This window comes from Camponotus floridanus, unplaced genomic scaffold, assembly GCF_003227725.1.
Source record: "Camponotus floridanus strain SB8 unplaced genomic scaffold, Cflo_v7.5 scaffold4, whole genome shotgun sequence".
Lineage (NCBI taxonomy): Eukaryota > Metazoa > Arthropoda > Insecta > Hymenoptera > Formicidae > Camponotus > Camponotus floridanus.
Window position 1 is genome coordinate 4,621,866 of NW_020229547.1, and position 15,703 is coordinate 4,637,568.

The window sequence follows — 15,703 nt, forward strand, 5'->3', positions numbered from 1 at the left end:
TGGGGAGGGGGCGCCTCGCCTGTTCCGTTATTTATGGTTGCATTACCGAAAGCGGCGTAAGGACAGTAAGTGCGTGGGAGATGCCGCGTGCGAGGCTAAAGTATGTATAAAGTGGAGAAGCACATTTTTACGATGCCACGCTGAGCTTAATCCGCTTCCTCCGCGATCGGTTTCACCCCCGCGCCCCCGGCTCCCTCTCGCTTTCTCACGCGCGGGGGGTCGCGCGTCCCCGTATGTTACGGCGGATCGCGTTGTTGTAACGGCGAAACGGATATTTTCGCGTAAACATTTTATATATTATATATATTCCAAGAGAGAAATATTCTCGTAAGAGAGGAATATTCTCGTAAACCAGAGAATTTCATTACTTACATCATAGTAAAGTTGTAGTATAATAAAAATGCGTGGTCGCATACGCACAGTAAGATAGCAAAAACAATCTACTCTCATTCGAAAAATGAAGATTTATTACTGTTATAAATGTAATATTTTCTTAGTATCCCCTTTTTTTAATAGAATATTTTATAGGAGCCTTATTTACTGAAAGAATCATCAATTTTTTATAAACTTTAAAAAAATAATATGTATAGAGTATCCTAATAGTTTCTGCTGTTTTAAAGGAATATAGAGAATGTATCTTTTAGATATAATTTTTTCTTTAGGATATAAAAATACCGACAAATAATATATATAAATCTTGAATAGATTTCGATAATCTTTATCGACTTTTATTCATTTTTGTTACATTCATTTAAAGTTACATTTCTCATATACGAAAACTTTGCAAAATATATTTTCTATTTCCTTCCAATGTCAATTATTAATATCAGAAATTTATTAAAAACACACCAAATGTGTAAAACTTTAAGAGCATTCTATATTTTGAATATCAAATATATTGAATATCCTAATGTCTCTTTTTTCGCGCCCGTATTATTGGGTTTCGCACAAAATTTTCATTTAATTATCTTCTAATTTAATTAGTATTGCTATCTGTTTTATGATTTCATCTATGATAAACCTATATTTTAGAATTTACGAATATATTGGAACCTATAGTTGAAAATACCAGTGAAAGTGGCATGAGCAGGCAGCGGTTGACGCGACCAAAGAGAGCAGAGATACGCAATGGGTAGAGATACCTTAATTAAAAGAATCTTCGTTTACTCAGTCTGGAGTGCCAATCACCGCGTTTAATTACTTGCCACTTTTTTATCATTTAAACTTTTCATTGGGAGTTAAGGAAATTTACGTGCGGCTCTCATTAACGTTTATCAACGTCAACCCGAGAGCTAGTACTAGCTCGAAAGTACTAGCTACTCAACGATTAGAAGCGACCAACCTTGTTTCACTCAGGATATGCTAATGAGGCTTTTCGACGCTTTCCCGCGTCTTCACTTGAAAATACTAGCAAAGATTCTCTGAAGTATTGGACGCTAGGTACGGGAAATTATACCGCACAAAAATACGTGAAAAATATCGAGATGAACGCGAAAAATGGAGACGAAGAAACGAATGCGGAATTAAGGATGGTATTTGCCGCGGTAGTTCAGTCATGTAACGGAGGAGAGAAGGTTGAGAACCCATTGAAAATAGTAAAACGATATTTGTAATGAAATAATATATTAAAATAAACGAAAAGGTAATAATGACAAAGTACGTGATAGACGCAATTAACGCAGAGAAACCAATTATAATAGATTCGTCATCGGATAAAATTATGAGGTAGAGCCATGATATCGACGTGCGTGAATGAGATGGATCAATTTATAAATGGACGACGAATCGACCAGGGCGAGAAAATCAAACAAGAAAATAAAACACCCTCGAATTAATAAAGTCGCGACATTTTCAATTTAATATATTAATAATAATGCAAGAATATCGAAATTCGCTCACCCGATATTCGCAGTAAATAAGGCGTGGAATTTTATCGGGTCGTGAACAACATGTATAAAATCGCGAACAAATCGATATCGATAGATCACGCGAGAATTCACAGAACACGAAAGAATACGAATTACACAACGCAATTACAAGATTTACAGATTGACTGGCGGCTCCGGTTCCCGGAGAAGTCGCGATAAAATATATTAAGCACGGATGGATCGATCCGTTCATCGATCGCCCGAAAACGCGAAACACTAAAAAATCTATCGAATGCATGATACGAACGTAAAACATATACGAGAATGATGATTATTACGAGCGATTACCGCGATCTATCCGAGCGCGACGCAAAATCGATGACTTTACAAGTTTCATTAAAAGAATCTTAATCAACATAGGCAACAGTAACGATGTTATAGAGATCTACATCTCCTGCTTGCACACTTGCCGGACAGTGAGGAGCGGAAATAAACTATTAAAGCGAAACTACGCCATAAATTTTTTATTCTTTCGAAATCAATTAAACGCCTAACGAGAACCGAACGTCCAAAATTTATTTACACATGTAATAGACTGCGGAATGTAGAAGGAGAATAGGGACTATATCGCAGAAATATATAAATTTTCTGCCTCAGGATCTGCGGGACTCAAATCCGAAACTTGAGACCCTTCACCTCAGTCACACGCCGCCCCGAATTGTAATGAATGAAATGATTGTAATGATAAAAAGGCGATGCTATTGCGAAAACAATCTCGCTTCTGTTATGTTATTATTGCAATGTAGTAATTTATCACGCCATCACAAGATTTCTCGATATGATTGTACATAATTTGGAGCGTCTTTTTATTAATAAAATCACGGGAAGGTTTTATAATTTCTCGAGTAAGTGGTAAAAAAGCAAAATTAATTATACACATATATTGAATAATGAAAAATTAAAATTGAAAAAATTAAATATATGTATATTGAATAATAGAAATGAATCGAATATATTTGTTCATTAAAATGAAGCATTCAATTTTTATAACCAATAAAAATTAATATAAATAATAAATATAAAAAAATAAAACTAAAAAATATAAAAAATAAATAAATGATATAATAAAATAGATTTAAAGTTAAAGGAATAAAAAACAATACGTGTGTGAGAAATTTATGTACATTTATATATAAGAGAAAAGTTATTTACTTGAAAGATATTCGAAAATTCTACAAAATTTGTAAGGACAAAGATTTACAGAAGAATATCAAAAAGGAGGCATTAAAATGAGAATTTTTTTTAAATAAAAGGATGTTACCAACACATGGCGTTGAGTGTTTTCGTATTTTCCTCAGCTCTTGAGAGCGGAGCGCAAGCTATTGTCAGAGTTGCTGGAATAACAAACTCGATCGACCCTTTCTAGGAATAGCCAGCTATCGGGGAACATTTCGAAATGGCAAGCTCCTTTCGATCATAACCTAGTCACGTTTGCGAAAGAAAGCTTCCTGTAAATACTTCTCAGTTTCGGCGATAGATATACTTCAAATGTCAACGACGTGACGAACGTATCCGCGAATCCCTGATGCTGGCGCAAGCTTGCTCGAGGTATATTTGCAAAGGATCAGGATTGAAACTTACGGAATAATCGCAGTATCATTTAGAAGATGTCGCACAAATTCTATTTTCTATTTTAAGCATTTATCAAAAATAGAGATAAATATTCAAGTGTTTGTTTTGTTTTACTATTTATTTATAAAACAAATTTTTCTAATAGTTTCTGCGATAATGGTAACACATATCAAAGAGCATATTACATATTGTACTTATTTGTAAACATATTATTTTATTTTAAAATCTTATTTATAAAATTACGCAAATTTTGTCCTATTTTTATTAAAATTAATGAATATTGATAAATTAAAAACGCACAAATATTTTAAATTGTTTAAATTTAAATATCTTTGTTTCAATATACGTGTATAAAATACATTAAAAAAAAATCTTTCAAAATCAATAATCATGATATATGTAATATCTGAGAGATGTTATATAATATTATGTAATAAATTTTTTTATAGATAGAAATAGTATAAAAAATATAATAAAAATTCCTATATCTTTGTCGATGCTTGATTAAATATATAATAAACAAACAATATATTTGTAAAATTGTATGTGTAATTATAATTTTATATTGTACTGTTTAATGTTACATCAAAAAATAATGTAAATAATTATTTATCCAAGTGCATTAATTTTTTCATTTTTTTATTTTTTAATATATCTTCAAATTCGCAAAAGCCATCATTTTATAAAAATCCGTTGATAGAGAGCTGTTTAATTCAACATGTTTAATCTATAGCAATAAATAGTTATTTACATTGTCAAATTGATAATTATTGTAAAATTTGTTGTTTATAACTGCTTGAAGGAACATCTACAGAATTTCTCTCAGAATTGAAAGAACTGCTTGCATTATAGCCCAAACTATACGTTGGTTACTCATATAACATCTTCAGCAACATTTATATCAAAATTTAAATTACAGTCAATGAATGTGTTAACAAATTAAAAACAAATTTAAAAATGTAATAAATTGAAATATTTTTGTGTTAAGACAATATGTTTAAAAAAATTATTCTGCCACAATCAATAATATATTGCATTATATAATTGAACATTAACGTTAATTATGAAACATATGGTAACTATAGATATAAATGGTATAAAAATATTTATAAAATTTTAAATCTTTGTCGATGATTGATAATTGGAACTAACAAACTGTATGTTCGCAAAATAGTCGATATGATTATAAATTTGTGTTATATAGCTTAGTTTACCACAAAAAGCAATACAAATAATTATTCATTAGAGATGTTTTATTCTTTTCACTTCTTTGGGATTCTCTTTTCTATTCCCTCTTGTCAAGGCATCAAAATTCAATATTCATTACAAACATCAATATCATAATCAGAATTATCGTCAGAGATGAAATAAACATCAATATCACAAATACTCGTCAAAGAAGAAGAAGTCGTCAAAAGTTGGTTCTCCATGTAGCTGCCTGATGTAGCAACACCTTCAGCATCACTATTAGTATTCAAAAGATTGTTTGAATTATTTTTATTATGATAATCTGCAAAATGAGAAATAAAAACTTCCAGATTAATAAATATTATATTAAAATCTTGTTTGAATGTCCACAATATACAATTATTAAGTTTAAACTATTAGAATATTTAATAAAACACATTTATTATTCAACCTAAATATTCTATATATTCATATAAAATTCAACATTCTAATTTTCTAAAATAAAGTGATCAAGGCTCTAATTAAACAAAATACAAATAGTTAAAAATGGGCGTATAGAGCTAGATAGAAGTGTATTAACAAAGTTTAATTATATCAAGAAAAATAAATACATTCGAATGAATCTATGTCGATGGTGACATTACAATAATACCAGACAAGCTAAACATATGTACATTATTAAAGGCGAACGTTTCGATTTTGACGACCATATTTAATGCTTTTTGCGGACCATAATTTATAACCTTAACTTATATTTCTGTTAGCTTAATCCGTATCTATTTACTTCATACCATTGCGCGGATGTATCGACTTTTAACATCTATGTTTATTGCGTTTATTAGACTGTATTTTTTGATTTTTAATTTTCTTAATTTCTGAATGTTTAACTTATATTCCGTTAATCCCTTCCGAATTTATTTACCTATATATGTGTTTGCGCTGAAGAGGATCGAAAAATCGATCGAAACGTTCGCCTTTAATAATGTACATATGTTTAGCTTGTCTTATATATATAATAATTATATATATAATATGCTTGTCTTATATATATAATAATTAATATATTTATAATTTTTGTAGTATAAACACATGATAAATACTTGAATTTTATGATTTTATTCACGATATACTTTTTATTTATTATACAAAAGTATAACTATAGATAAAGTATATATAATTGACTTAAAAGAGATAAAATAATAATATTCAATTTATCGCCGTCTTACCTCGATGATCAAATTTCAAAAGGTACACTGATTTGATAAGCGTCGAGCAAATGTTTTATTAAATTAAAATAATCATTGTTTCGAAAAATTTGTTTGCAATATTTGCACATCATTGTATCACTCGATTCATTTAATATAAAATAATTACTATTCAATATCCAATCTCGATGTTCTTTCACTGTATTTTCATCAATTTTATGGATATTTTATGGATATGTTCTAAATGTCTTTTCATATTATGCGAAACAACGTAATTTATATCATAATGTATATGACAAATATCACATTTTGCTCGATTGTCTTCTGTCATAGAAAACGGCCACTCAAGTTTTTTGTTTGAATTTAATTCTTTTGATCTAATACTGTTATAAACATCTTTATGATCATGTCGTATGTGGGTTTTTATATTTCTCTGATCTTTCTTAAGAAAATACTTTACACCACAAAAATTGCACTTTGCGTTGTTATTAACTATTGTAAAGTAAGGCCATACATAGCGATAGCACGACAATCTATAACTATCGTACGTGGTCATATTATCCACTTTATATCACAGATTGTGTATGACTAAATTGAAACGAAGAATAATTTTGACGAAAAATATCAACGTCGGTAAAAGAAACAGGGAAAGGTCGCAGTCAAAATATCTTTGTATAAGTGTAAATATTGATAGACAATCTGAATCTGCCTAACAAATCTTATGATTAGTTGCTTATCCATTGTCGATAATCTCACTGTCTGTAAGAAAAGAGATTACAGAAAGAAAAAATTAAATAATCATCAATATAGCAATAAGTATGAATATTAAAAATTGCTAATCTCTCTACGAGATAATCGATGAATTAGCAATCTGTGAATTAATAACAATTTCTGTCAAAATTAGTGCGTAAATTAATAATCTTGTAAATCGCATTTTTGACAAGAAGCGTTTAAACGCGTCTGTCGAATAAAACGCATCGGCAGAGATCAAGTGGCAAGATCTCGATGAATAATTTAATTGGAAAGGGAAGAAAGACAAAAAACCGGGAGTCTCAAAGATATTTTTATTAATGTACGAAAGACGCAACGAAAGCCGTTGAAGGCGGACTCCCCCATAGATGCACTAAAGTGCGCATTGTCGATGGCGTTGTAATGTTACTGGCCGCGGAACAAACGACAATGTTATCGTCGTGAAACAGTAGGCTGCATAAATATTGATACGGCAATGTGGTACTAATTTATTGCCGAGTTCCACGATTTCGCTTCTTTACCATTTCTTTCGCGCTTCTTTTATCGCGAGTGCATGAATGCCATTATTATACATTTTATGATACGTAATGACGACCACAAATTGCTTGGCAGTTTCACAAATACTGTAGATTCAAGCATAGGATGCTGATTTCTTCGCGCCAAGTGTAAAATAAAATTCTTATCAGGATTTTAATAAATTTAATAATTGATAATTGTGTCACGTGCAAGATTGCAAGGGATATAAACAAGTAATATTCCTGATGGTAGTCCGTTACGTCAATCTTTATATAACTTAAATATCGATCGTTCTTTCTTATATACAAGATATAATAGCGTTCTCATATATATACATACTAACAAAGATGTTTACAACATGTACAACTTTTTTAGGAATAACAAGAAAATAAATATTATGCGAGCTACATTAGCAGCATTCTAGTCGGAAGATGATTGAAGTAATCTCATTTTTATGCGTGTCAAATTGATAATTTTATATACCGAAAAAAATCTGTTAAACTGATGAAGAAAGAGAGCAATTTATAAAATTCCAAACAATCGCGAAAGACGGACTATCGGCAAAGCCGATGTTTTCCGGCGATGCTCGCGATGTAACACGCATAATAGTCGCGTTGCAATAACATCAAAGTGTGTATCGCGAGAAAATTGTGCTTCGCTCGGGGAGAATCCGAAGCTGAATCCGTTACCGTGAGAAAGTATCGATGCGCGAATAACGAAGCACTTTGAGAATCGTAGAGGCTGCGCGTTCCGAGACACGCGCATCCTAAGGTGACTCGATAAAAGGAGTATCGGCGGTTGTAAACACCGAGCTACCGGTTTACACCTGTGCATGCTCGCGCATACAAAAGCACGCGACTGCAATAGCAACTGCATTTACCATAAGCCCGCTGTTTTCCAGTTCGGAGTTCACGATGATGCTGTCGGAAAATAAAAGAGACTCGATGTTATTATGAATGATGTTCCAAGTTTATTTTCTTTCCTAAATGGTTGCATGTTTTTAAACAATGTTGTTTAATGTTTTTTCGAAACGAAAATGATAAATGAGAAGGATATTTAGATGATCAAATATTTAGATTATGTATAAATGATTTATATATGTATGTCGTGCGTATTTATCGTTGTTTTGTCTACTGATCTGCTCGCTACGTCATGAGGGTTTAGCATCTTTTAGCGTAGTCAGCCGAATCTTTAACGATTCCCAGAGGTTCTTGTCGCTAATGGAGTTGAATATCTCAATACCTATCTTAATATCATTCTCCCCCTGATATCCCAACCGTTTCGTCGGCCGACTTTGCTTCCTTCTTGGCCGCCTCCCATCCAAATCTTTAGACTGAGAACAACTGAGTGAGTCATTCCGCGAAATCGCTTCGCATAAACATGTCTCGTAGATACCTGGTACAGTCAGCATGAATTCCCAATATCAAAGATAACACGAGGGTTTTAAGAAATTTATTCTCACAACGAACATTAAGATAAAATGCGAACGAGATCGCGGATAAAAAGATCCTTTTCTTGCAATCAAACGCAAAATATACTCCAACGCAAGAGCGAAAATACTCCAAAAAATCAATTAAACAATGTAAAGTGTTTTCTTTTTTTTTAAAAAATAAATTGAGGGAACGCATTTTTAAACCAGAGCATTTCATGATCATTATCGATTCAACTGGATAATGAATCGATGACATTTTCAAAGTTTTAGGACAGAGGAAAATACGGCAATTCAGTTTACAGAATAATTTTTGTCATACGATCATCGGGATTGTCATGGAACTGGGATCGGGGCCAATGTATGTTATCTCTTTTCAATGATTGAGAAGGGATTTGCGGCAACACAGGTGGAGTTGCAAGAGCAGGGGAGTGTATTTACATGTCGTACACAGAGACAGCAAACAGGCACAACGCTGATTTAAATAATGTATCGCCAAACAGAGTCGGGGGCACAGAGGTGTGATGTAGACTCGCCCTTTTATTAGCGGTTCGAAATCTCGTCTATTCGAGATATCGATTTTCCTGTCAAAATAATAGCATAAAATTCAAACTTTAAAAATAATACAAAAATAATGCTCCCGATTTGCTCGCGTCGTTCGCTAGAGATTTCGATCGAGGCATCAAATCGACATTTATTTTATTCGTATTCGATATTCACAGCTGCAGCTTGGAAAGTAAATGCGACGTGATTACAACCGCGTGTAATAATTTCGCTTCCTGTCCCACATCAGATAACTTGTCGGATTACGGTTGCTCCAAAATATATCTATCAAAGTATCCCACGTACCACAAAGAGCGCTTCTTCGAGATGTATCCTATGCGTCAGAGATAGAGTAGCGTGTGCGAGTAGATGTACGGTGCAAGATTGGGCGAGGAAACCGGAAGATAAAAACAAGCTCTGCGACAATGGGGTCGGCAGGACGACGGGGAGAGGAGTCGCCGGCTGATGTTTCGCCGGACAGGAGAAAGGAGCAAGAGGGGTAAGAACCCGTCTCACCGAGAAGGGAAATTAATACGAAGTAGTATCATTGTCTCTCATTTCGCATCGTCTCGATGCCGGGAACTCCGAGGAATTGTGGTCGGACTCGACAACGAGAAAGTTCCCGGAGTCGGAGGCAACCCTGGATAATGACTTTTTGATTACAAGACTCGTCGTCAACGGGCGTCGTCGTAGACGACGTCGACAACGACGCCGACGACGACGACAAAGACAACAAACGCGATGAGAAAAGAATGGAGAAAACGAGAAAGAGAGAGAGAGAGAGAGAAAGAGGAAGAGGAGGAGTCGGGAATGGTGAATCGGGCAGTCGGATCATCTTGATTCCGACCGATCAAAGTTCCATCTATGTACGTCTGCTGACTTTTGTGACTTTTTCGGGGCATCTTTTTATCAGACCGTCCATTAAAAGTCATGTCATCTATGCGCGTCGAGTTTTAGATGTAGGACAACTTACATTTTCGTCGTCGTCGATCGAAGAATATTAAAAAAGAATTACGTCTTCGAGTCACGAGCTGCTTCGTGTTACAGGTTGACCCGTTCGCGAACTATTTATCTGACATATGCAACTGTGAATTTTTGAGTTTGCAGTTTGGCACTGATTTCGTGGTCCAAAAAAATTCGCAACTTTTCCAGTTATGTCTAGATAGAAGTAAAAATATCGAGTAGTTTACTTTTTAATATCATTTCAAAGAACAACCTATAAATGTGTGTTGTCGCAATTTTTCCCCTTTTATTATTTTCTTCACATAATCTTATCTTTACTTTTTAAGTTTCTCAGATAATTTTAGAAAGCTATAATAATGTACTTACATATGTCATATTGATTTAGAAATTGATACTGCATTCTGCCTTGTGTTTTATATACGTACCTGTAAAAAAGAAAAAAAGACATTATATTAGTGCATTTCATTTCATTCAAATATAAGTTTAATTTAATCTTTTTTTATACAACACATAAATTATCCACTTTTTAAAAAGGCGTATTTAGTAAATGTTTTTATTAAGACTGCAATGTGCTAAAGCGAATCACTATCATGCTGCACTTCCGGCTTTCATTTTTCCTTTCAACTCGCTGCGACTCTTTTAATCGGAAATATCGGCGATTTACAGGCAAAGGCGTGCGGGTCACGCGAATCGCACGATCAACAACGAACAGCTGATACATTCAGTCACGTGAATCTAGACTCACGTGACTGAGCGAATTAATCGTTCATCGTCGCATCGTGCATTTGCGTGCACCTTTGCTTATAGATTCATACAAGTGAGCGAATTAGAGAAAATTATTATTATTATTTTGTTTTAATATAAATTCATTTTTTAATCTCATTTGATACGACATGCAAATTATTATGTAAAATAGTATAAGTATCTAAAGTATATACGCGAATAAATTCACGCAGAGTGTTTCTAAATAAGTGCGAAAAATTTGAAGAAAAGATCTTTGTCGAAAATTAAGAGAGGTTTTTCATATAAACATGTACTCCTACATCCCTCCCTGGACTTTCCTCCAAAAATGAGAGTAAAAATTAGGTTTTTATTTTTTTCTCAAATTTGGAACAAGTAAAAAGAATCAAATTAAATTTAATATTTTCTACTAATAAGAAGGTTATTTATTAATATTTTTTTCAACCTCCCGTATTATTATAAAGGGATGACATTAGCAATCCCTATTCAATTTTTTATTAGAACTTTTTAATGTTCTTATGAAACGCTCCTCTTAATTTCCGACAAAGAATCAACTCCTAAAATTTTTCGCACTTATTAAGAAACACCCTGTATATATATACATATATATATATATATACATATTGGGCGAGGCTATAATTTCTTTGGCGTCCATATAAGCGAATCGAGGATCATACGGGATTTCATATCGATGTAGCGCGCTATCTGGCCAGCTCTCCGAGCGAAAAGGACACAAGGGGGATCTGAATCATTGGGAGATTCCGTATATCTCGTACTCGTGCCACAGTATCGCAGGCCCTTGGAATTGTATCGCATTCGCGACGATAAATAAGCGAGGACAATACGCGACTCACGGTATCATTCCCGCCGCTACGGTGGACACGTACGGGGAACCCATAAAGCGAGATGATCTGCCTTCGTTTCTCTTGGTCTCTTGGTGAGAGCACGCTCCGTCTGACGTATGGGATTGGTAAAACCATAGATAATCGGGTGCGATTTTGTCACACCGGAAATACACATGGATGGAATGTTACAGTTCTCTTTGTCGAAAAATTTGCTTGTCGCATATATGCGGCATTTACAACGCAAATATCATGCTTGGAAAGGTATTGTTTTTCATAAATATAAAAGAACATATGTGTGTGAGAGAAAGAGAGAGAGAAAACTCGTGTCCATATAAATTAAAATTGTTGCATCTAGAATGCAAAAATTTGAAGTTAAAAATAAAAAGAAATTCGAAAATAAAAAATAGATAATGTATAAAAAAAATAGATAATGTATAAATAGATATATGTATGTATATTTCAAAATATATTAAATATCGTTAACTCGTACAATATAATACAAAATTTATATTTCTTTCATTTACACAGCTTTAAATGGATCACTGTTAACTGCTAAAATCAATTTATTGAGGAGACAACAAAATTTGTTAAACGTGCAAATGTTAAAATCGCTCCAGTGAAATTAATTTTCGGATTCGTCTATCTGCATGTGTCATGCGGGCACTAAATTAAAAGTGATAAAAAATTTGGTATCGGCAAACGAAAAAATGGATGAGTAAGTAAATGAATAACTGTAGTTCAATGCGAAAAATCCACACATTGAAATTATGTCATAAAAAGAATAAATATGATTAAAAATAATATATTTATTTTTGATCAAACGGAATATTATTAACACATTGAATTTTTTCGGACAACGTGTCAAGTAAGTTTTATAATACATGACGCAATTTATAGTCGTGATTTACGATTGTTGTTATCGTATATGTGCGCGAATTAATGATATAATTAGCTACGCAAAATCACAGTTGTTTCAGTTGATACAATAACATATTTAATGGAAAAATTTTACGAAAGAAACAAAGCACAAATAAAAGCACGAAGAACGCCATACAATACACTATACAGTTATGTCTTTTTACAAATGTGAAAAAAATATACTATGTACATTAAATTATATATACTATGTACATTTAATTATATATTAAATTATATTACAAATTATATTTATTACATTTTTGCATTTTTATAAGAAGTATAGATATATATTAACGAAAAATATAGCAATAAAATTTCAGATGGATGTGTGAATATCTTGTTAAGATGGCGCAATAATCATGAGATAATATTTCTCGAAAAAACAATTTTTTAAATTTAATGAAATATTTAATCAATGCTCATTAAGTCGATAAATTTTTGAAAATAAAACTAATGGAATAAAAAAGAAATGGCGATAAAATAAATTATTATTACATTTCTTTTAAATTATTTATATCTACTTTCATAGATAGATAGATTTATTTATTTCTTGCATTTCGGCATTGAAAGAGGTTTAAAATGTACATTGCAGACTTTATAATAGGCTTAACTTATACAATGTTGTTTCTTATCCTAAATAATCTCAATTACTTCTAGATTGTCTTTAATAATTTCTTTGATTTCTTTAATAATTTCTTTTATTCTCTTTTCTTAACCTTAGAATTATCTTTATTCAATTAATTCTCCCTTTTCTTCTAAAATTTAACTCATTCTTTTATTATTCCTCGTATCTTTTGTACAATTTATTGCTAATGTTTCTATTTCCTTCTGACACATTCTACACAGTTTCTTTTCCTGTTCATGTCGAAATTTATTCGGAGTTCTTCGTTTCCACCTCTAAATCTCGCTATGATCTTTTGAAAGTCTTTCTGACCTTGTTTAAGTCAAGACTAATTTCTTTGAATTGAAATTTATACTTTTGACTACATATTATTGCAGCTGACCCGTCAAGACATTTTTAAAATGAGTTTTTAAATTTTTAATAGAGCTGAATTCTGTTCTTTCGGTTGACAACATTTAAATATTGATATTATCTGAGATCAGATCGTAGAGATCAGATTTACTCTTTTTTGTGTGTGAATGTGTATAGATATGTGAGTATGTAGTTTAGTGGAGTAAGTATTCAAATTTACCTCTGTTTGTTGCTTGATAATAGCCTAACCTTTGATAAAAATTATTCATAACATAATTTCTTCTATACATCAAGAAAATCTTACTTTTTTCATGTCCAAACGTGCTGGGTCATGAATACTCGAAAATACACAGTAAAAAATTGTACGTCCATATGTTAAAATTTTCTTGTATTACTACGTTTTGATTAGCACTTTAATGTGAAATTAACATACAACTTATATGTTATTATTTCTATAACGTTTTCATATGTTACATTTATGTCAATTTCATAACTTAACACTTTGTATATGTCTTTTAGAAATGGAATATTATTTTAATCATTTTGATTTTTAATCATTTAAAACAATCAACATGTCTCAAAGTCAGTTTTGCGTGTTATGTGTGAAGGACAAAATATATAGGCAATAAAGAGTACATCATCTTGGACATCATATTGCATACATAGCTGGAAAAGATATCGATATAGAAAATGATGACAGACGCGGATTTTACGTCTGCTTGTACGATCATTAGCGAAACATAATTAAGGCTATAGCACACACTTTCCATAAGACATAACAGTAAGGTTTCGACTAATCACGTTGCTCAATTTCGTTAAGGACGGCCAAATTGAGCAACGCGATTGGTCGAAACCTTACTGTTATGTCTTATGGAAAGTGTGTGCTACAACCTTTAAGGCCGCAGCACACACTTTTGCATAAGCGCATAACCATAAGCATAAGGAAATTGATTGGTCCCCAAGTATATGCATAAGAAAATGAACCAATCAATTTTCTTATGCTTATGGTTATGCGTTTATGCAAAAGTGTGTGCTGCGACCTTTATGCCTCTGAACAAATGACAGCCACGGTCGCTAGCTAATTTTTTCTTTATTGCCTTTATAATCATCAAGATGGCATCGCATAGGGTTAAATTCCGAAAAGCTTTAAACCTTCAAAAATAAAATAAAATAAAAAATAAAAATTTTATTCTAGGAATTTCTACTGGATAGAAGAATGCAGCTAAATATAAAGGGACCGAAACACAATGGAATACAATTGGACACACTATCTTTATACTTGCGTCTTTCAGTTTTCAGTTGTTAGTTTTCACACTGTGAAAACATCTGGTGAAAAAGGAGAAAGCGAAAAAAAATCTAACTGAAAAATTAATCAGAATGACTCTGTCCGTTTTAGCACATATTTTTCTCTAAGGAAATTCCTTCTTAGATAAATTTTTTACAAACTTAAACATTTTAAGTAACTTCTTTTGAATATTTTTAACTTTTATAAACTTCTAAATACTTTTAATATTTTTAAATAAAAACTCTATTAAATAAATAACTCTAAACATCAAGTAATAGTTATATAATTGTTAGTAATAATTTCTTATTCAACAATATAACTTACTTGGTGTTTGCTGGAATGTATTTATTTATAGTAAAACAAACAAAAATAATATTACAGATAAATATAAAATTATTAAGTCTGATATAATAAATTTTAGAGTTACACAGATTATGTAATTATTATATCCGTTACTATATCCGTTACTATAACTAGATTTTATTATATTTTATCGGTTACTATATCCAATAAATATAACTATAGTTTAGTTTTGTTCAGTAAAATGTTTGCTATAGGAAACTCGATTCTGGAAGAACAGGACGAAATCATTCTGATTGATTAACCTTCTACCTAGATTCCTTTCCGTTTCTTCCGTCTCTTCCGGTTTTGCTATCCTTTTTTATCGAGATACGCTTCAAGACTAAATCTCGAAAAGCTAACTAAAAGCTGACTAAATAAAAATTTGATTTTAGGAATTTTTATTGCAAGAATAGAAAAATGATTGATGTATCTAAATAGAGACAAAGAGACAAGTATTATATTATCCTTATACTTGCGTCTTACAGTGAGTTAAATTTCGAAAAAC

General features: G+C 32.0%; 1 protein-coding gene across 7 annotated transcripts in view; it reads right to left on the reverse strand.

Moving 5' to 3' along the window:
* LOC105259560 (teneurin-m) overlaps positions 1-15,703 on the reverse strand; it is a 708,083-nt gene that overhangs the window by 649,918 nt on the left and 42,462 nt on the right. The window lies entirely within an intron of this gene.